Source organism: Dendronephthya gigantea, unplaced genomic scaffold, assembly GCF_004324835.1.
Source record: "Dendronephthya gigantea isolate DGI-Jeju-01 unplaced genomic scaffold, DenGig_1.0 000075F, whole genome shotgun sequence".
Taxonomy (NCBI): Eukaryota; Metazoa; Cnidaria; class Anthozoa; order Malacalcyonacea; family Nephtheidae; genus Dendronephthya; species Dendronephthya gigantea.
In genome coordinates this window covers 708,511-733,405 of record NW_021163085.1, presented here as the reverse complement: position 1 = coordinate 733,405, position 24,895 = coordinate 708,511, and the positions used below count along the sequence as shown (strand labels likewise).

Here is a 24,895-nt window from a genome sequence, read left to right as displayed (position 1 = left end):
GAGTCACGTTCTTCACGGAGTAGTTGTCTAGCTAGTGCCTGCTCTTCAACCGTTAAACCAGCTAAGTCTATTGGAGGTATGTCAGCATCATCCGCAAAATCGACCTGTTCTTCATTTTGTCTGTTTGGTTGCAGAGACTCACTCTGGGATTCGCTATAAACATTGTTTGCCATTGGTTCTTTAAACTTTACTTCTAGTGGTGTCACGGATCGAACTAACTGTAAGCGTCCCAAGGCAGTTCTGCCATATAATGTAATATCGTGATCTGTGTTGTTGGTAACTTTAATATGCAGCAAAGTAGAGTTCCCTTGCCTGACTGATGTTAGTTCATCTTGTACATACAACCCAGAAGGTAACTGTGAGCATTCATTTGGCTCAAACAGCACTGGAATTCCACGGTTGACTGGACCTGTATTTGCTAGACAAGACACTTCCACTGTTTGTGACCTAGGTATTACTACATCTTGTTTTTTCGTCTTAACTGAGCAGAGATCTTCTGGGTCATTCTCATTAATCACACGCATTAAGTTCATAACACTTTCACTCTTGCCTCCTCCAAAACTTGTAGTCATACACTCCGCCAAATTATCATTACCATTGCTAGTTGCTTGTCTTACAATTAACTCAATAACATTATACCCAATAATAGGGGGTCCCACGTTGATGTCCGTAACCAGGAATGGCACTAAAATTTCCTCGCTTTCTTTGCCTTCTAGCTGCACCTTCATTTCCACCCACCCACTGTAAGGAACTGACGAACCATTAGCTGCTTGTAAATTAATGTTACTGTTCACACCCAACAGTTCTGTCATCCCTCTAACACTGACTGTTGGAAATTGGTTGTTAAGGAATTCTTCAGATATGATTGAAACTTGTGCGCCAGTATCCCACAGTGCAGTGACAGCTTTACCATTAAAACGACAGCATACAGAACACTTGTTGCCAACAAGCCGAGCGATCTGAGCCTGACGTGCTGGTTCAATGTGGCTAGGAAAAACAAGTTTGTCTCCACTGTCACCTGGCATGACACGACTTGCCTCTCGTTCTATTTCATTTATCTTATGGATAGCATTGCATAAGTTTTTATGATTAGACCAGTGTTGTTGCTGGTATTCTAATGAACAATACAAAACTGACTTGCATCGAGAACACTGTTGCAGTGGCTTTGCTAAGATCTCCAAGCAGTTACTACAGTGGGACATATTATTTTGTTCAACGGCTACTCCCTGTCCCGCAGGGGTAGCCTTTGACCGTTTCTCGAAGGATTTCTTGACTGTGACCGGCAATATCGTATTTAACCTCAGACTGCATTGCCGATAACTCCGTCCACACTTGTTTAATTGCAGCCAAAACCTCCCTTTTTTCGCCGGTACTTTCCTCATTCTGTATTGCAGAAACACGGGCTTTCACGTCCCGTCCCTTGTTTAAAGAGTGGTTAAACTTGTTGCTCTGTTCTGTCTCTGCGGAAACAGCCAAGAACACAGCTTCAGTAAGTTGCTCATCTGACACATTAACATTGTCAGTCAATGGGCGAATTTTGGCACGTATGGTTTCATCCTTTAAACCAGTTTCAAGAGCGTGTAGAAATAGGCTATGCACAGATGCACTGTCATACTTGATAGCACTGTCATTTTCTTTTGAAGCATAAATTATATCTTTTGCCTGATAGTAAGCACATGCATAAGAAATACTTGTGGATCTTCATTTGGTTGTTGGGTCATGGTTGTCAGTGCTTGCTAAAGTTCTGTTGCATTCTTCTCATGAAAGTGGAACCTTAGTATTTTGCGCAACTTCGGTAGGGTCAAACCACTCACACTTTCTAGATAACTTCTCAGTTGCAGCCCGAATAACAGCCGTCGTAATTTCTTTGTCTGGGTAGTGTCTGGGTAGCCTTTATCTTTACCAGCCTCCATCTGAGACATCAGAGCTTGGTAGCCCAATTTATCTTTTTGAGAGGGTTGCCCAATAATGCCTTGAATTTTGAAATCTCGATGGAGGATTGTAGAACTGAACCCCAACAAAGGTATTTTTGTTGAATCTGCAGAAATTTTAGTGGCACTTTCATTTCCAGGAATTTTAGATTTCCTTGTATGCGACAATTTGTCTTCGATCGCCTTTCGTTTTATTTCAAGTTCCGAAAGTTCCTTCTCGAGATTTTGTATCTCAGTTTGTTCTTCCGATACTATCTCAGTTTGTTCTTTCGATACTTTCACCCCAGTTTCAGTTGTCTCGGAATTTAAGGAAGAAATTAACCCATCTAAATAGCCAACTTTATCGATTTTGTCCGTAATAGTACTTAAGTTTACCTCAAGTGCACCACAAATATTTTTAATTATTTGTAGCTTGCTCTTTCCTTATACCTTTGACTTGTCTATCTTCAGCGACAATGCAAATTCAATCAGTTCGTTCTTCCCCAGAGACAGTATTTTGGCGTCCAACACAACTTGTTTATCGTCGGCAGCCATAGCCCGTATCATCGCACGTTAAAACATCATCCAATACTGCTTGTAAATCACTTCGTTCTTTCACATAATATTTCCCGCCCGAGCCCCCAATTTGTTATGCAAGTTTCCACACGGGTTCGGTGTAAAACGTATGTTTATTTCCTTACAATTCTCTTGTATTTCCAGCGCTTGACTTTGATAACTATATCTAAAAAACTCGTATCAACATCCAAAACATGTGTTTTATATCCGGGCATTTTGCTGTTACGTCAGACTTATTAACTAAGTTCCGGTATCTATATTCCGGTTGCCGTCTCTAATTCCGGTGGGGTACAAGAGTAGGCCTATCTTTCCGCCCAGAAGCTTGAAGGATTCTGCATTAGACTGAAGGAACTAATGCAATGTTTGTAAACAAGGGATCTGCCGTTTCCAACGTCTTAGCAGATTTAGATAAGCAGTTGTCTGCCTTGGAGCCATATGCCTCTATTTGGTCAGATGTTGCGACTGTTCTTAAAAGGAATACCTTTTAATACATTTTAGCCAGTTAGTGACAGCAGAATGGATACGTTATGGAACAAATGTAAAGAAATTGACCAAGGCATTCAGGTGAAATGCATATACAGAAACCCTTAATACAGTAGATCGTTCTTCACATAGGCGTACGGGGCCAATCTCAATCGGGGGGGCTGAGGCTATTTGCCCGAAAATTTTCTTTGCCACCCGAATTTTCAAAATGAATCAATCATTAACTAAAACGAGTTTTCCACAAAGTTGCGATGATTGTTTAATTTTAATTACTTACAGGCAACAATATACATTTACAATATGTTACGCAAAAAACAACATAATGTTCCCCTCAATGGGAATCGGAAGCTATCAAGTCTTTCAGAAGCAGTCTGAGAATCTTTTCTTTTCTCGATCTCATACAATCTCTCGCTCACAGATCTTTGTTTAATAACGCATGCAAATTAAAAGAAATATGCATTGCAACCTTTCCGTTTGCCAAAAATGTCTATCATTCTTTCCATGTCTTCTCTTATCACTTGATTTGCGTACCCCCTTTCAATGTTTATCAGTGCTATGTTGGCAAGCCTCTTCGCCCATGGTACTCCGAAGGTACGTCTTCAATCTTCTCAGCCCGCTGAACGACCTTTCGGCGGAACACGATGTTGCCGGAATCACTGCTAAAATGGTAGCGGCTTTCGTGAACTCAGGCACCATTTCACACAATTCGTTTTTGTAAAGCAGATCTATAACATTTGAAGCTTTTAGTACACGATCGCGGGAGGAGTTAGCCTTACTTTGTTTGAATTGGTTAAAAAGTCTCTGTTCAACTTCTATTAGATCTTTGTCAAGACCGTAGAAGTTAGAAACGAGTTCGTAATCTGACTTGGATGGTTTTTCGCTCAGAACAACTGCACCCAAAGCACAGAGCACGTCTTGGTCATTTCCTTGAAAACGAGTTTCCAGCTCTGCCAAAACCTGGTCAAAAGATTTGTAATAGGTATTGATTCTATAGTGCTGCATAGGTGTCATCGCTTCGGTGTTCGATGTTGATGACTCGCCAACAAGATTTTGTAAACGGCGAGAAGGTTTTTTCCGTGTTATGCGTGCATGACGAAAGTTGACAAATTCAGTATTCTGGGTCCAACATTTAATGTCACTACTAATTTGATTGGCTCGTTTTAAAATCAGTTCGTAGCTTTCCTGAGTACGGCATTCTCTCAATGCCTTGATAGTAAGTGTCGCGTTTCGTCGAGCGTTAATAACATCAACATTCTTACCCTGTAAATAAGTACTCAGAGCACTGGTGTTTGACAAGATGACTTTTAGTATACATAGTCCCAGAACAAACTCAAAATTGCAGATGGCATTTAGAAGGGCTCTGCTATCGGAATATGTTTTAGCGTCTTTGTCGTTGGCCAGTTTAATGAGGGCCTTCACAATTCGCTCAATCTGTTCCAGCCTTGACCGCTTCCCATTGACAAGACCAACGCGTTACACTTTGGGATTTAAGAGTCAACATCAAATGATCGCGTTCAACTTCAATATCACCAAACATGGCGTGCCGTTTCGAACTTGCCTCAAGGAGATTGTATAAACTCTGAATTGTTCCAAGTGCATTACGCAGTGGTTCGACTTCTGTCATCGTGTCTTGCAACGCTAGGTTAAGTAAATGTCCGTAACAATGCACATATATTGCATGTGGAGAACAGTCCTTCATCCAAGCAGCTACTCGCTTTTCTTTGCCACTCATGTTTGCTGCACCGTCAAAACATTCACCAACTATATTGATCAAGTCCAGGTTGAGATCGGAGATCGCCTTCGTTCATCAGATCGTATAGCGTTTTGCCATCGGTTGTTTTCGTTTCGTAAAAGCCGACGAAAGCTTCTTTTTTAACCCCATCTGCGATAAAACTAAGGCATATGGAGACTTGCTCATGACGACCAATGTCGGATGTTTCGTCCACGATCACACCAAACGGCCCACTACCGATGCAATCCTGTTGAATTCTTTCTAGTGTAAGATCAGCTAATATTTGAAGAATTTCATTTTGAATCGCTGGCGCAGTCCATTGCGCATGTTTTTCTAACTGAGTTTTTAATTTTTTTTTTGAGCCATGGAATATCGATGCAGCGTAAATGTAACAATTCCAGAAAGTTACCACGGTTTACGTCAGAGAAGGAGCCGATGTCATCACGATTCTCTTCATGCCCTCTTTGGGCGATGTTCTGTTGGGCCGTGTAGAATAAAGATTCCATAATGACTTTCATATACTTGCGGTTTGTTTCAACAAAGTCCTTGTGAGAGGTATGCAGTTGTTTCATGACCGATGTTTGTCTCATGTTTGATCGATAGCTTATCCATTTAGCCATGGCTTCTTCGTGGTTCACGCTTGTGTGATGTTTCTCTTTCTTTCTAAAATCGTTCACATGCGAAACAAGACGCCTCGTGATTATCAATCGAATAGTTGAGCCAGGGGTACTGTTTGTACCACCCTGCCTGGAAGTCTCTCTGGAAAGATTCCTTGCCAAACAAGGTGGGATTATACTTGTCCAGTACTGGTTGTCGAGGGCCATCCAGGTCGCTATTCAAGGCAGGAACATTACCATTGGGATTGTGGGATTCTTTTTCTTTCTGGTCAAAATTTATTTTGGGGGACTCGATTATACGAATAATGTCCGGTGATAGAGAGCTATCTCCAGGCGAAGAAGGAAATTCGCCCATATTCTTAGGCTGGGAATCGACCAAATCATTATAATCAAATGTAGTTGACGATATATCCAAGCTGTCTGAATTTGTATTATTTTTACGTGTTTCCGATGATTCTGAGTTCGTTCCACTTATCTTTGGAACCAAAGGGGCCAAAGACAATGAAATTTCTTCTGTCTGAAATGCATCCGATGAGACTGAATTTGTATCAAATTGTGACATAGTCGTGTTGTCCGTGTTGTCTTCACATTTTGACGTGTCTACAAGTTTACTTTGTTCCGATGTATTACTCTCAGATGAATTCACCACACTTTTCACAGAATCGTCCGGAGCAGGATCTAGTTTAGGTCGTTTGGCTACGCCTACGGGTTCATTGTTATTTTTCCTGGTGAAGTTCAGTTGCTTTTGAGAAGGGGTTATGACCGTAGTAAATTTCACATTTTTTCCGAGATGTTGACTTTTGGCATGCCGGTCCTTGTAATCAGAGTCGATGACTTTACTGCATTCAGAACAACTGACGTGAAGACGGTAAGTGTGCTTCTGACCCTTCTGAGATAGTTTAGACCGTTTGCCATCCATAAATCTATAGGTGATGTGACAGACTAGTGTCCTGTCGGTCTATTTTTATTATGAACACCGCAATTAACTCAATAGTCAATTCAATAACTTTACCACACGTAATATTTATTATAAACAACAACTCTATAATCTTAGCAAAAACAACTATTGTTTCATCTCAATCTATTTTAGGTAATTGCATAATGTCCATAATCAGAAATTACTTGATATACTATTTATAGTTCAAGCTTATGCAAGCGTGAAGCTTACCGCTTACCGAGCGTGACAACGCACTTAACTGAACACAAGCAGTCTAATGAGAGTAAAATGAGTGATGTAGTATATCAAATATGGGTAATCCAAAATCTAGAAAGACTAAGACTCACATCATAATGATCATATTGTAAGTAATGTAAACTGTTATTGCGCGAGGTCTTTAGTATTATAGTATTCAATTATACAATTACACAATTATATTTAAATTATATTTGGTCTTATTCTCTGATGTTTGTGCCCGAAAAACCAAAATATATTGCCCGAAAAATGTACGGTCCACCGAATCTGGGGGGCTGCAGCCCCCCCCAGCTCGTACGCCTATGGTTCTTCAAGTTTAGGACATTAAATCAAGTATGTCATGTGGATTTTTATCTGTGTTTTATATATACAGAGATAAAACCGCTAAGAAAGATTGCAAATATCTGAAAAATCTGCAAGAATTTCTTTTACACTGCTGTATTGAGACACATTACTGTATTCAAACTAAGAAATGTGGGAAACCAAATTGCAAAATATTTTGGTAGGTTGCAATTCACCATTTATATGTAACAATTATATTTCAAGATACTCGCATCCTCAATTTAACAATGCATCATCTTTATTATTCACTCAAATACAGTGACTTCAAAGCACTAAAAAACACAACATAAAGTACTTTTTGGAGTATACATGTCTTGTGGGCTCTGGTCCATTTCTTGTCTTTTTTGTTCACTCTTCGATAATGTTGGAGGAAGAAATTACTGTGGTGACCGAAACAGAAGATAATCCTTTACATCAAGAACCCTCCAACTGTGAAAATTTGGTGGGAGATAAGCAGCCAATTAGCGGCAGTCTCCTTCAGGCTATCGTGGCTGATAGAGGTCTTATTACTACTTTGTCCTTGACAATTTTGTTGAATATTGTCCCACAGTTGAAATCCGCCATTAGTGACTCTATTTTGACCTTGTGAAGCCAGAATCGAGCTGTAAATCCCGGAGTATCTCACAATCAAACGCGTATGTTAATCGATAAAGTAAATCCCAGAGTATCTGATGATCAAATGGGTTTAAAAAGTTTAAAACAGTCAGTGGAAGAGGTAGTCAGTTTCGATACTGTGAGGCGCATTAAAAGACTGCATGACTCAAACGTGGATACAAGGGCAGAAGAGCACAAAGTCGAAACAATTGTTCTTGATGACGAATTTGCCTCCCCCAACTCATGTTAGCAGGCCAGTGAGGAACTCAGTACATTTCTCGGAACCATTGATAAACAAATGAACAAATTTGAACGTAAAACATTAGGCATTGACACTGTTTACACTCCTGCTATGGATGAGTTTTCAAAACCATTTGTTCATGGCATTATAGCCCCTGATAAGCCGTTGAAAGATGTACAGACAACATCTTACACGGGGCGACAAGTTAGTTTTGCGAACTTGTAAATCTAATCGTAAATCTGCAACAAAACTTAATTTTGACCATAGTTTGCCAGATTTGCACGCGTGTAAACGTTTAGTTTGCACTCGCATGTAAAAAAACAGTTGCAAAGTTGGCATCCGCCGCGATTGTGTATGGTGCAAACATATTGCTTCGCGTGTAAACGCATAGCAAACATTAAATTTGCTATAGATTTGCTTCGCGTGCAAAACCATAGCACAAAAGTTAAGTTTGCATTATTGTTTGCCTCGTGTGTAATTGTGCTGCATATAATGAGTTTGCATGGATTTCTACAGCGTTCAATTCTCCATGCAAGCTGGCAACTTTCATGCGAATAAATTAAGCCGAACGTCATTAAACGTTTGTCCAATAAGAGCTTGCTATTCTACGGATTCAGCGCTGTTAGCCAATAAGAAACTGTATTTTAACTATGGTTTCGTTCAGTAATGAGACTTTGCGTTTGTTTCAATGCTCGGTGAATGTTAACTACTAGAACACTGCACTCTGCATTCAATATATACAAGCATTGATACAGTAATATATCACGCCGTGCGGATTGTTAGGCTACCTATAATCAAAGTACGGCATTTGTGGATTGTCAGATATTAATATAAAAGTATTATTTTTCGAGTATTTAGCGTAATGAGTATTACTTGCGTAATAATTTTTGTCGTGTAAGTCCTGAAAAAGCTTAAAACGATTTTCTTGAAAGTTTTATATTGTAAATATTTATTTGTTTTTCGCTCAATATTCATTTGTAAATTTTTGCTATAATTAACACTTATTTACTCGAGATCTGTCGATATTTCACGAGGCGAAGCCGAATTTACATTTTCTTTTGTCTTAAAGGATCAATGCCATTGTTGATAAGCATGTCGCGGTTGCCGTGCTGTTGTATTTTCAAAACTCACTATTATAAATTAACGCTGAATGAACGCAGCGACGCCTGCTTTTTAGGGTTGACACACCATGAAATCATACCAAACAAGATTACTAGTTTTTTCAAGGATATATAAATGTGGTTTCTTTTGCCTGTGATAAGAGTCCAGTATAACTTATAAGTAAAATGGATGAAAAGGCTTCCAGCCTGACACTGTATATTTATTACCCCCCTCCCCCCCCCCTTAGATGAAAGGCCTAATTACAATAGCCTACTTTCAAATTCTTGTAGCACTAAAATTTGTGTTTTACCAAAGGGCAATTTAATTTAAACATAGTTCATGAAATGTTGTATAATATCGGGTGCGATTGCAATGGATTAAATATATTAAATATATATATTCACTATATTATAATTCAGTTAGAGATTCAATCAGGAGATATGTATTAGGGGGATTTGGTTAAAGACAAAAGGGGGATTAGCTATCATTATGACATAATTGCAGTGAAACAATTGTACACCACATTAAGTGTGGGTCAAGTGTGATTATATTATAATTTATACATATAATTAAGGTTCATTGCACTTGGGTAAATCACTCATTTTAGTGCTGCAAGAATTTAAGAGTACTGGCTATTGATCTTTCATCTAGGGGGGGTGGGGTAATAATAAATATACAGAGGCAGACTGCACTTTACTTATAACTGGTCTTTTATCACAGGCAAAATAATCCTTAAAAAACATTTATATATCCTTGGAAAAAAACTAGTGGTCTTGTTTGGTATGATTTCATGTGTCTGTATATTCAAGATTCTTTGAACATGGGCAAAGTAAATCAGCCAGCTAAAAATATAATATGATTAAAGAAATTTCGGCACATAAGAAATATTTAAATAACCTAGTTGAGGTACAAAATATTATTACAACTATTTAACTACTGCCTTATGAAGTAAAACTACTCCCTTCCCTTCCTTTGATATCAGCTAAAATATAACTGATCTAACTAATTCAAATAATTTGATTTAACCATTTTGATAGGTAATATACAAATGCAGTTTCTTCATGCAATGATGGTACAATTGTTTAGTAGAATACCCTATGAATTGTTTAGTAGGATCTACAAATTCATGTGTTATTGTCGAAGGATAGGCTTCTAAGGTGTGTTTTAATTATTTTTTTAGTTTTTGAAACTTGTAAAGAGAAAGTCCATGAGCTGGGAAAAATATTGTTAAAAAGGTAGGCTACAAAAATGGCAAAATTAGAGGATGAGTGGAAGTAATATCTACTCTAGTATACAAACTAATTAACAGCAATGTCACCATTCTATAACCATCCATGGGCTAATACGATCCGTACGGATCGTCAATAATGTTCACGGTTTGTATAACACTTTTATGATCCATATTGTGTGTATGACTAAAACCATACAGACAAGATATTACCACATGTATAGTATAGTCAATATTGAAAATCATTATTACAACATAGTATGATTCTTTTTTAACAAAGCATACAAGATATCGCTACAATATAGTATGCCTCGTTCTTAACAAAACACACAAGATATAACCACAATATAGGGATCGTTCTTAAAACATACAAGATATTACTACAATATAGTATGCCTCGCTCTTAACAAAACACACAAGATATCGCCACAATATAGTATGCCTCGTTCTTAACAAAACACGCAAGATATCACCACAATATAGTATGCTTCGTTCTTAACAAAACATTCAAGATATCACTACAATATAATATACTTCGTTCTTAACATAACATACAAGATATCACTACAATATAGTATGCCTCGTTGTTAACAAAACACACAAGATATCACCACAATATAGTATTCTTCGTTCTTAACAAAACACACAAGATATCACCACAATATAGTATGCCTCGTTCTTAAAAAAACACACAAGATATCACCACAATATAGTATGCTTTGTTCTTAACAAAACATACAACATATCACCACAATATAGTACATGCCTTGTTCTTAACAAAACATACAAGATATCACTACAATATAGTATGCCTCGTTCTTAACAAAACACACAAGATATCACCCTATGCCTATGTATGATGCCATGTTGAACTATAAATTCGAGCATCTCGAAAAGACTGGAACCTAAGTCACGAACCGAACGAACTGATACAGATTGACGAAATATTTTGGCCTCACGCCAGGCGGTGTGTGCACTGGAACCGCAAAGCATGCTGGTTCAAAATCAAAATCAAGTCATTTGCATTCGAGACAGCGAAAGGTAAACAACGCCTCAGGCGATCGGATCAGGCGACCAGAGAGGCGACATAAAAGAATTGTTTGTGAAAGTTTGTGTAGTTTTAATTTTCATTAATAATTTATGTATGGGTATTTCCGGTTTGCTGCCGTTTGTAAAAAAATACACAAAGCGTTGTAATCTTCGAACATTTTCTGGTAAAACTGCAGCAATTGACGCATCTTGCTGGATACACAAAGCACTGTGTGTGTCGATAAAACAACGAGGAAATCGAGAAAGGTAAGGCTCGTACTTACTTTACTTTATATCATTGAAAATATTTTTAGTGGGTCTCAGTGTTTCGTTAAATTTGTTTTCACATTTTGTTTCGAACTTTGCAGATGCGGTGATATTTTTCGATCGTATCTCCAGATAGTCAAGGGATCGGGAGTTATACCAGTCGTTGTGTTTGACGGGTTATCTTTGCCAGCAAAGGAAAAAGAAAACGAAAGGAGAAGAGAGTAAGTTGCTTTAATGTTAGCTCGAGGTTTAATATTTTTCATATTTAATCATCTCTCGCATCTAAACAGGCGAAGAGAAACGCTTTTGAAAAAAGCAGACGACCAAAGTATAACATCGGAATGCAAACAGGATTCGTAGTCAGGCCGTGTCCATCTCCTTCGAAGACATCGTTACTTGTATAGAAGTAAGAAAACTAAGTTATAACTTACAGTACAAACGTATTTACTAATAATTATTCGAATTGTGTAATGACATGAAATTTACACTGACATCAATACTGAGGGTAGGCTATAAACCTATTGAATCAGAAAAAAGTGTTGTCATGCATTTAATAGTTTATGGCTTTCTTGTAGATTTGTAAAACCGAACAAGTGGATTATTTGGTTTCACCCTATGAGTCAGATGCACAAATCACGTTCATAGTTTTGAAAGGCCTGGCAGACTTTGCTATTAGTGAAGACTCAGATATCCTTGTATATGGTTGTGCAAAGGTTTAATATGGAATATTATATAATATGTCGATACAGGTAGCACCTGAATGTAGAGTGTCCCATGTGAGAGACTGCCCAAAATGTTGAAAAACACTTTGGAATGGGAAGGGAATTGTTCTCAGAAGTTTGACATTCAACTACTGTATGCACCCATACGTGCCCTACTTTAGTATCCATGCAACTATGTCTTATGACAGTGTTTTTAAAAGAATAACCAAATTTTTTATCTCCACACGTCTGGACAAAAATTTTATCTCAGCTTAAAGAGCATCACAAAACAATATTGTGAAGCTTCGTTGAGTAATATTGTGAAGCTTCGTTGCAAAATGTTGTAAAATGTAGATAATATAGCCTCGCAAAGTTTGCAATTTTCAGTCATTTTGTATCAGAAAACAGAAAGAAATTCCCAGATTTCGAAACTGGGTATCATTTTCCGTTTTCCTATACAAAATGACTGAAAAACGGCAAACTTCCAAAGACTATATTATCTACATTTTACAACATTTTGCAACGAAACTTCACATTATTACTAATTTTGCTCTTTCAAGCTGTGGCAAAATTTTTGTACAGACGTGTGCAGATAAAAAAATTAGTTAAAGGCTTAAAGGTCCATTAATTCAGGTTAAATACTGCTTTTGGGTAATCCAAAAAAGCAATGTGCAACTATAATTGTTAAATATAATTTATTATAGACAATAGTAAAAGTTACAATGGCAGGAGATGGAGATCTTTTAGTGCTGGCTGATATTCTAGAAGGCTTAGAATTGAACATGAACCAGTTGCGAAAAATGTGTATTGCAGCTGGATGTGACTATTTGCCAAGTCTGAAAGGTGTTGGTATATGCAGATCGTTTCAACTTGTCACTCAGAAGCAAGACATAATGGAAATGCTTACCCTGAAAGGAGCATCTGACGTTTACAAGGAGCAATTTAAAAAAGTTGAGGCAGTCTTTAAACACCAAGCTGTCTTCGACATGGAAACATGTACAACAGTTCCTTTGCATATGCCCCAATCAGAACTTCCAGATGATGTTCAGCACCTATGTGGAGAGTATCCTTTAATACTGTAATTCATGTGAATTTGTCCAAAATTAAAATGTTTTATAATTTAATAATAACTGCTAAGGATGCCCTGTTGGCTACCAAAACCCCGGGATCTCCTCGTCTTGAGACCTTCACCTTATCGAGCCTCTCCTTAATGCCATCACCAGATGGTTGGTTAAATGATGGTAGTTCCAAATCGGTATACCTTTCCTTTGAACCAGTCCAATAATAGAAGGGTAGGTCCGGGTCAATCCTTTTGTTAAACTCATTTAAAATCTTTGGCTGTGCATCAAGGAACTGCTTCATGTCGAAGATGTCACCGAGCATGTCATGCAGTAAGCCAATCATTCCTTCCACATCATCAGTTCCTGAAGCTCTTGGGTGTTCAGGTGGGAGATCTCTTGCTTGGTATTCCACACGTCTAAGTTCTCTGCTTTCCAGATTCGCAATAAGACCGATCACAATCTCCTGGGTCAAGCCACAAATTCCTTTTATTTTGCTGGAAATATTTCTAAGATGGAAGTTATTTTTTAAGAAGAATACGCTGTATTGAATGTTAAGTAAATGGGGCTATTAAAACCAGGCACATACACTACGATTTATGGTTTAAGTGCATGATGTTGCTAAATTAGATCAGTGACTGCATTCAGCCAATCAGAACGCTGAATCTTGGAGTACCAAGTTGGCGGCGAGTGACTTCAAAATTTGATTACTGGATTACCGAGATGCGCAATCTAGGTTTATTTATACCTATAGTCGCTCTTCCAGCGACTAAATATAGCATAAAGGCAGTATTACAGTATTTGCTTCTTGCAGAAACATACCGATTAACATCAATTGTACTGAAGTCAGGTTGGTTACGAAACCATGGCATCCAATCATCTAGCAGCTACTCTTTCATTTCTCTGCAATACTGCGATCTCTCCGTTTCTGAAAGGCCTCTTCCATCGACCGCTCTGTGCCAATTATGAATGCGTTTAATAATAATGGCATCTCCATCATGGCCATTTCGCTCCAAAAATGCAATAACACCAGGACTTATAAGGCGTTCACAGTCTGGAACTGACTGTTTGTTTTTTCCAGTAAGTGCCTCGTATGTCAACCCAGTTTGGGGGTCATGCAAGGCATCTCTTAAATGCCGCAAATCAATTCCAGGGATGTGGCCTCCGCGAAGACGGGACACAATGCGCTTTAGCAAATGGTTGTGGTCTTCTCTATGGTGAATCCGCTCGCCATTAACATATTTTTCTGGTTGGTACAGATACTTCGTAAAATCAGCTGGATCTGTTGGATGGTGTTTCAGATCTACTACACTCTTACGGTAGAGAAATATTGACATAATTGATTTCAATACATCTCCAGTCGTTTCAGATTTTCCTTCACAAGAAAATAACTATACCTATATTATGTTAACCAGTGACTACTTACCTGCACGAGCATAGTCAAGTTTTCCAGGTTACAGCGTCTTTTTGGTTTTATAGGGACAAGGTACAATAGTCAAGAGTGTGGGAAACAGTCAATAGTGTGGGAAACGTGATGACTGTCATACCGTACTTTTTTGTTTCCTTAGCTGCCGAGTAAAACTAATGAAGGTGACCCAAAAGACTGTGACGCAGAAGACTGTGACATGTGACAAACGAACACGCAACAATATGTTTCAAGTGAAAAACAGCTACCAATAGGCTTTAGAATTATATAATACCTTCGACCCATGGAAACGGATCGTGCATAAACGGAAATATCTTTCTTCTCAAAAGGTATACTGCCTTTTCAAACGAAATGTTTTGTTCTTCAATGAAACCGTTGAGCCACATCACCTCTTCCAATGGTACAGCTGAATGTTGAAATAATGGGTTTCCTGAAAAATCGAAATTTAAACATGAATAGTTTAAAGAGTGGAAAATTCCATAATACTATTGAGCGCCAAGCACTGTAGGCCTACACTGCCCACCGCGGACAAGACCATTATTATTTTTTAACTCAAACAATGTTTTGGTTTGGTTTTATATCCGTAACCACACTCTAATTGGTTGTCTGAGCAAAAATTAAGTGGTGCCATGTAACGAACAAATAAAAATGTTATTGTATAGAATAAGACCAACATTCTTATTAGTGATATTGAGTGCAGTTTAACTGATTGTCTTGTCACACATACTGTATACCTTCACTGTTTAATTTAAAGAACGAAGTAATTGTCTTCACTGTCATTCTATGTGCTTCGTTCTTTGCATTTTTAATCAGTTCGATGACAGATACAGGACGTGTAACTCCTCCAGTTCTCAATGAATTAAATTCACCATCAGTAGTGAAACCTGCAAAGTACAGTGGAAGATGATATTAATCATATGTATACATTTGCATTAATGGTAAGACTCCCGAGTCTCCCGTGTTATAATATAAAGTAATTGTTATTACCTACTACAGTCATTCCAACTTCTCTCATGGAATTTTCTAGTTCTATCTCAAGCTCCCGTAATTTAGCATCAGTCAATGACTTGTAGGGCATGAAGCGCACAGGAATGGCATATGGTTTTTGATTCCTCAATTTGTCAGCTACCATAAAAACCAACAAGTGGGTTGCCGCAATACGCTTCTTTGAGAAAACACCTTTTAAGTAGTCGAGCAGCTCACACTTGACCAATACCAAATCAACCGACTCATCACCTCTGAGAAAAGCATTTAAATCGCCTCGCAATCCAAAGCACTTCTTCATTAACTCCTCGAAACCTACTACATTCCAAGACAACTCCATCAAAGTTTGTTCAGATGATTTACCTTCAAGAGCCTTCGCATATACTTTATTTGCAGCTTGCACACCAGATTTAAGAAAATCTAAATCACTTTCCAGTTCAACTAAGACCTGCCTCACATCATCAAAGATCAGTGACAACCTCTTTGCCGTACCAAGGCCTTTTATAAAAGAACGCCTCAACTTATAAACAGCAAACAACCTTTGAAGCACTCCATCCCCTAAATTGACTGGACGTAGCAGCAAAATATTCTGATTTACTCCTTGGTGGGCTTTTGAATGCGCTTGGATTACTTTCCTCCACTAGTTGGGACAAATTTACCACATAGTCAATGTTTAATGCATCTTCAGCTTCTGACAATGTGCTAAACTCCTTGCTGAGATGCTTCGTCACTCTAGTTCGGCAAGATGGACCTAGCCAAAATATTAAGATTGTTACAATATGACCATTATCATTCAACAATAATGAATAAATTAGGTTGCAATGGAACCAACTGAATTCTTTACATGTTCTTATTTCTAACACCAAACAATCTACTTATCAAGGTAGGAGTCTGCTGCTTTAATCCTTAAATACTGTAACATTTTAAATACAATTTAGTCCCAATCACTTGCAAATTAGGTCCACCAACTCAACCCAGTAAATGTCAAGTGTATCAAATTGCATAAAAAATTCAACTTGTGATAACTTTCCCTTAAAACTACTTAATTAGTTAATATTTGTCTATACAGCACTGTTTTCTTAAACATACAGTACCAGTCTGCCAGATTATTTTGCTGATATTTATTGAACAAAGAGTGAAAGACTCAAAGGTAGAATGACCAGATCATATAAATGTGATTTACATACCTGTCCTAGTAGAATTGCATGCTATATTAACTGCGTTGGCACACGCATTCCAAAATTCTACATCACTAATAGTTGGCCATTTGTTCGTATGTGCCCAGAACAAACAAATGTATTGTGTCAACGCTACAGTCTCTTCCACAGACCAAGACGACTGTTTGTCACTTTTTCTTCCGAAAATAGGCTTTTCCTCAATGTTCCTTTTATGATTGGTCGCTTTTTTTCGGGTTTTCCAGGAGTATTGCCTTCCACATTTGCGGGTCTCTTGGCAGCCATATTGCAGCTAATCAGAAAAAATATAACTACTTTAAGCGCGAAAAATCACAAAACACAATAGAGAACGTTCAAGAGCGTTTATATCCATAGGTAGAGTAACATTTAGATAAGTGACTTAGACAATTTCTGGAGCAAAATCTTCTATACTTTAAATTTAATAATTGGACGAATATTGTAATCCAATTTCAACACAAAAATGTGAGTTTTAGTCACTTGTCTTTATACGCTAATTTGTCACAGGTATTGCAACCAAAAGAACAGTTTATGTTCCAATAGGGTTTTCTCACAAGAATAGTCTTAAATAAAAACCTACAACTTGCTCAAATGAGACACAACTTCAACTTTAAACTCACCTTAATTACACGTCTCCCGCCGCCATTTTGAAAAACATTCGACCAGCATGCTTTGCGGTTCCAGTGCGCACACCGCCTGGCCTCACGCAGTAGAACTATCCGACGGGGGTGGTGTTTCACCTTCCGTACGAAACGTAAAGCTGCTTTACGGATTGTAAATTGCATGCTTTAACAATCCGTACAGTCCATAAGGATCAACAAAATGTTTTGGCCTACCTTAGCCAAATGAACCAACGGCAAAGGCTCAAGACTTGACGGATCGACAATTTCGCTATAGGGATCGTAAAGCCGTTTTACCATCCGTACAGATCGTCAATTGACTTTACAGATTGTAAATTGCTTTCACGATCCGTACGCTCCGTACGGATCGACGAAATGTTTCGGCCTATACCTTAGCCAAATGAACGGCAAAGGCTCACCAGTTGACGGATCAAAAATTTCGTTATACCGATCGTAAAGCCCTTGTACCATCGGTACGGATCGTCAATTGACTTTACCGATTGTAAATTGCTTTCACAATCCATACGGATTGACGAAATGTTTCGGCCTATACCTTAGCCAAATGAACCGCAAAAGCTCACCTGTCGATGGATCGACAATTTCATTATACGGATCGTAAAGTCGTTTCACCATCCGTACGAATCATCAATTTACTTTACAGATTGTAAAGTTATTTCACGATCCGTACGGATTGTTATGGAAGCCGAGGAGGGTCACCCCTCGAAAGAAAAACAGCCTTTGGCGAAAATAAAACAACGTTTGGCGAAAGTAAAGCAGCGCTTGGCGAAAATAGAATAGCGTTTGACGAAAGTATAATAGCGTTTGGCGAAAGTAAAATAGCGTTTGGCGAAAATAAAATAACGTTTGGCGAAAGTAAAATAGCGTTTGGCGAAAATAAAATAGCGTTTGGCTAAAGTATAGACTAAAGTAGCGTTTAGCGAAAGTAAAACAGCGTTTGGCGAAAGCATATCGAAAAAGCACGTTGGCGAAAGCTAAAATAAAATGGAGTTTGGCGAAATAAAAAGTAAAATGTGATTTGGCGAAAAAAAAGTGAAATGGAGTTTCACGAAAATAAAAATAATTTTTTCGCCGAACGCACTTAGCCGAGAAGGCTCAAATCAGTGAGCTCCACATATATCTGGAGTAAGAACTTTGGGTGCAAAAAGTGAAGCCAAAGATGGCGGAAATTGAAGCGCTATAGTACGTCAGATTTTCGTGTTTTTCATCATTTTGAGAGCACAAGAATGGAAAAAATTGATTCATTTTACTGATAATCTATTTCTCTGCATCTACCCGATGTGGGTGCCGCATTTTCCGACTGTACAAGTGAGTAAATATGCATTTTTCGCCGTAAATTCAACTACGTATTTCAGATTTGTTTAATTTTGAGTTATTTTCATATATTTTCACCTTATGTTTTGAGTTTCTTGTTTCATTTTTGGTTTCAAAACACTTTAAAACTAGTTGTCCTTTATTTTTTGGCCAGCTTTCCTAGCATAGGGCTTTTTTAAAGTTTTTTTTATACTTGCATTTTGAGTCTTGTTTATAAATTTCATAATCATATATTAGTCATATTTCAAACTCGTACGTTTTTCAGCATAATTTTCTTTCCTATTAATTTTTACATGAATGAAAGCCTTATATATAGATGAATTAAACTGAGAAAAGTTTTATTTATGTTTTTTGGGAAGCATATTCTGTGAGTAAATGTTGTGATTTGCGAAAAGCCGAAAACATCAACAATCCGCCACTCCTTAGCTTTCCGTGTAAGATATTGCTTATTTCTTTGTTAATTTAATTGAAATATAAAGTATCTCAATACAAAGCATTAATATTATACCTTTCATTGAAATTCCGCTCATTTTTTACACAAAAATAGGAAAAAATAAAGTTAAAAAATACGAATTTAGTTGACCGCGCTCACATAGGAAGACTGAAACTGACGTACTATAGTGCCTCAATATCCGCCATCTTTGGCTTCACTTTTTGGCCTCACGGAAGTCTTAAGTTCTTACTCCAGATCACAGTTTAATGATATACAGTTATGGAACTCGCGGCGGAACCCTTTGATGTTGCTGTCCCCCTGCCTACGCCATTCCACGCGCCACGCAAATTGCTCTGGCAAGTGTATTTTGACTCTAAAGTAAGGGAAAAAGGTGTTCGAAAGACGAAAAATGTTAATATTTTAAAGCTGGCTCTATCGATCTCCATTTTTGTGCCTAAATTTTAAAAACAAACGGTAGATGGTTGTTTTTTTGTAGAAAATATATGCGTTAGGTTAAAGAGGTAAGAAATACAAGCGCGAATGATTTTCTTTATAAATATCAAGCTGATTGCCAACATCGTCGCCGATTATAAATTAGGCAGTTATTTTTTCATCCAGAAAACATCTGAGCTGATCTTAAAAAAAGCATGATTGATGTGTTAATATTACAATTCAAACACTCGAAAAAAATCTTTGAAAATAATTTATTGTGCCATAAAACTAGCAAAAACTACATGTTTTTTATTCGAATTTTGAACTTGAATTCAAAGGATTTACAATAAACAAATGCAACTTTTACCTATATATACTTTTTACATGAGTATAAATCCAACTTCACACACAAAATGGTAAATGCTAACAGATATTAATTTCAGTTCATACATGATTGTAATATTCATGAAGGACATGCAAATCAATTTCCAATCTAATCTATGCAATTCTGTGTGGCTTCTATGAGAAGATTGAAAGCTATTTTACAATTTTTGGATGTGAATATAATGAAAAATATAAATATTTTTTGCTCTGAAACTATAATATGGTGATGAACTCAATGTGTCCTAACCTTCCCTTAATCCCTTTTACATGGAGTTTTAATGTTGTAGAATGTGCATTGCATGGATAGATTCAAAAACAAGGCTTTTGTTGAGATTAATTACATGAATGAATTTAGACCAAGCCTAAATAATTTGAGCAGTTAATGCATAAGAAGGGTAATATAAAAGCTTATATACCTATATATGAATAACTGAATAACATAAATTTCTTATACTAATATACAAGCTATAATTCTAGAACCATTGTCTAACCTTGCTGCTGCTGCTAGATATTTCAGTTCTAGAATTTCCATCGGTACCAGCCCAAAGAGGGTCTGAAGAGTCCAAAGTGAAATAATAATACACATATAGAGACATAATAGGGTTCACAAATATCAGTAAACTGCGTATGCGTTGTAAAACGGTTTTTAATAGCCATCTAACTTGCTATCTTCTTGAACAGTAGAAGTCAATGTCTTGATATGTCGTCTGCTCAAAAGTTAACTGAGAAGATTGTTTCGCCATCTAGAGAAAAATACGACTGCATGTTGGCGAAATATAGTCAGATAGACCTACATTTATTAGATGAAATACCAAACTTTGAATTTTTACCTGGCAGTTCTAGAAGCTTCGTGTGAAAATCGCACTCCTCGTAGTTGTATTTCCCTTTTTTTCCCGTTTTAATTCGTATTATCGCAGTCATTTTTAATCCAAGAGGAGCAATGTCGGATGGATAAATAAAATTTGTCAAAAAAACGAAGAGCAAAAGACCCTTGGCTTTAAAATTGCATTTTTTCTGCTAAAAAATCGAATTTTCCTTATTAAAAAGTGCAAAAACACTTGCCAGAGCCTAGCGCGTGCGCATTAAAAACAGGGGGACAAGATTTGCCGCGAGTTCCACCTCTGTGTAGTACTCTGTGTCCAGATATATGTGGAGCTCACTGGCTCAAATCCGCCCCAGGCTTCTTGTGTAGCCTACGGCTCTTCGCACGTTCCTTGCTGTGTCTGTTGTTTATTGTCCTCTTTTGACATACTTTTTACGACCAAAACAGAGGAAAATGGCTACAAGTTCCACAGGTACGTAATTTTTATTTATCGTTTGGTTCTAGATTAATACTATAGAATTTTTATAGAATATTGTATTGAATACTATCTCGGCCACTCATATGCAAATTTGCACGAATTTATGCTAAAGATCAAGAAAGCAGGATTCCTACTGTTATTTATACACAAATATATTTTCGTAAATAACAGTTGCGCATTTGATGTTTTCCTTGTAGATCACAATGGAATTGTCAGGGGGAAATGCACGATGTGCTCATGCACCAAATACAAAAAAAAGCCACTGTCAAACACGTGCGGGCAGTGTGAACACGTGTCTTCAAAACATGTATGTTTCTAGTACATCCAAACTTCTAGTCAATATAATTATACCCTTCTGTCTGGTTACTAGGCGTGTTGTTCAAGTATTCTTAGTAGCTACTGTACTTTTTTTTCAGGAAATACTAAATGGTTGTTTGGGAGGGAATCTTGATGGATGTCCTTGCAACTGCAAGGCATACACAAGTGCAACAAGGGCATCTGACTGCTACATGTGTGGACATGATCCCAAACTACACATTGGTTTAAAAAGAAGAAGTAATTTTTCTTCGTTTTTTTTTGTTTGATTTCCTCTTTTTTTTCAAAAAATAGTTTGTACATAATGGCCAGCTGCATATTTGTCTTTTCATAAAGACTATCACTATCCCAATTACAGTACTATGTACTTCCCTTTTTGTTTTTTGACAGGTTTACCAACAACATCATCACCAGCACAAAATGCAGTTCCTAATAGTATGTTACACAATAATATGAATATTATACCATTAATCAAGGTGCAGCCAGGCATATGAAAGGATATGTGAGGTTAAACATGGTCGAGAACTGCATTAAGAGAAAGGTTTCAAATCTTTCTTCCAATGCAGCTATCAGACCTAAAAAAGGCCATATCACCCAGCAAATATTTAAGACAATTGCACTCTTGACTTGTATGTGTAATTTGAACAGCTTTTAAAGATTTGGTCAGCATCAATAAAAGGAAACGTGATGCCTACATAGAAGGACTTGCTAGCAGTACTCAAGAGTGGGAAGTCCAGAAAAACTCAAGATGGCCCGAAAATAAGGAGGGTGTGTAATCTGTGCTCATAACCATTTGGGTTAGAGCTTTTTAAATCATATGTCTTCTCACACATTATTAAGATCTACTGCAGAGCAAACCACACCAACAGAATGTGCATGCCTGAGCAACACGACATGCATAAAGAAGGCATGCACAGTATGTATACAGTACTATTACCTTCATAAAGAGCAGCTGTTAGTTGTATGAACTAACTGCAAGAAAAATTATGCTGTACAATTTGTCTTTTCAGTCAATAAAAGTACAGTTAAAGAGGCCAAAATTTAGATCAACTAAGAAGGTTTATGTTAATGTTGGGGACCAAAAACAGGTAAATATATTAATAGATTCTAAAACCATTACATTTTTTAATGTATTTATATGTGTGTGTGTGTGGTGTGTATGTATATGCATGTATGAATTCATCTTCAGGTAATCTTCAACAAACCGACAACATTAGAAAATGTCCTGAGAACATGTGTTGAAGAATTCCTTGGAATGAAAGGTGAGGGAAACCTTAGAGAAGCACAGTCCAAGGGAATGGAAATATTTCTCCTGGATGGAAAAGCAAAGGTGACAGATGAGTCATACACACATAACAAGACCACCTTTGTTTTCTCTTATACTGAGGTGGGTACTATATACATTTACTGTAGCCCTGTAGGGATAACACCTTTCATATTTTTTTTTGAGTTGTATGCTTTGGTACATACTAAATAAATATTTTTAAATCTTGTTGCTGGCAATCACAGGAATCTGAGCGACCATTTGGAAGAATCCCAGAAGAGTCGCAAAGCTCAATTGCTAGGTGAAGTTGATTGTAAACAACAGGTCTTATTCTCCCTTTTTGTTATCAATCTATTAGCATTACAATAGGTCATGATTTAATTATTTAATTAAACAGCAATGACAGCAAGTCAAGAAGCATTGTTGACATAGAGGAAAATTCACCAAGGTAGTAAGTGTACATGCAAATTTCCATTATTGAATGAGTATTCAAATATTTTGTAGATGTATGATACATGCTAGTTCAGGGATTTATGCAGAAATTCCCTTTGCAGAAAAAACTTATATGCAGTATTTATAAATTGAATGTTTTGACAATTTAGGGAGTCACGCCTGCGAACATCAAATACACAGGAATTGGCTGCTGATGCAGATGTTGGTACTGTACACTAGTACATTTGATGTTCCACATTGGTGAATTAAAGTCATTGTGTTTGTATTAACACTAATCTTAACATTTTTATTAGGAGATATTACTGTTGATGATGTCTTCAACTGTGGCAAATCAATTGCGTTCATCAACCAAAGAGAAGAAGGTATTGTTACCTAAGAAAGTTGTTTGCAACAATGGCACAATTTAAATCAATCTGCTTTACATTGTTATGTTAGGAATTAAAGATGGAAGAGATTTAAATGGTTTTACTTACCCTTCAAATTGAAGAAAAGTGTGCGTCCAAGATGCTTACCGAAGTTCGCTGTAGTGTTAACGCGCAAGAAATGTAAAATGAGTGGGCTGTGTGACATCGTGGTTGGGATCGTGAAAACGAGGCCGAATTTATTTCGGGGGGGGGGGAAAGTGTTGGGGGGGGATTTTTTTAAAAAAACCTCGGAAACCGATCTTACGATTGGGATTGTATGTGGTTGTGGGGTTGGGTTTTGTTTAAGGTTGGGGTTAGGGTTAGGATTGGGGTTAGAGTTAGGGTTAGGATTGGGGTTAGGGTTCCCCTTACGGTCCGGGTTAGGGTCTCGTTTGAAAAATGGGTTGTGTGGTTTGTGTTTTCACATTGTGGGAAGCGCAGGAAAGCGATGGTGAAAGCACTGGCAAGGATAGGGGAGGAGTGTTTGGTGGATCCGGGGGATGAAGAGGGGTAGTGGTGGATTGTTTGGACTGTTGCGAATAGCGGCCGGTTTAATGACGTGTGGTGTATTCGAAATATACAAGTAATATGATTACGAGTTCCCTTTGGAGAACGTTCGGAGGGATATTTCAACTCATGTGTGTGTTTGTTTCAAGGTGGATTGTGGAATTGTATCAAGGTTGTGATTGAAAAGAGTGAACGTGTGTTATATTTACAACAATGCTTGGTGAGCAAATCAAATGAATTATTACATGATATTGCTATGTGATGGTGGGTTAAAAAATGAATATTATAACTATTTGTACAATTGTATGTTTATGGCCGACATTGTATGGTTTGTCTGCCATCCATGCCATTAATGAAAGTTGTTTTTTTTGTACATATTTTTTTGTAGGTATTTTTTGTACATATTGTTTGTTTATGTGATCCTTAGTGTTTATTCGTGACAAGGTTGTGTTGTCTGAGGGGTCCAGATTTGTCAACGTGGCTGCAGGTGGTTTGTAGTTTGGTGAATGACTCCAATGTGGTCTCCATGGGTGTGCTCTTTCGATTTTTTGGTTGTCGCTTGATGGAGCTGGTTCTGTAAGTTGTGTCTGGGTGGTGGAGATTTTGATCTTTGGTCAAAGGTAATTTGGGATGGCCCATTGGTTTCATTGATGGGGTGAGGTAATGTGTGGTATTATCCGGGGGTTAGGTGGTGTGTTGTGGTATTGTGACTTAATGGTTAGATGTGTTTGGTGCGCACAAAATGTTCTTTTAGATTTTCGTGTCTTTGATAAGCC

At 37.5% G+C, this 24,895-nt stretch overlaps 1 pseudogene; it reads right to left on the bottom strand.

Moving 5' to 3' along the window:
• Window positions 1-13,126: 13,126 nt before the first annotated feature.
• Window positions 13,127-17,927, bottom strand: LOC114531848 (annotated as a pseudogene).
• Window positions 17,928-24,895: the final 6,968 nt, after the last annotated feature.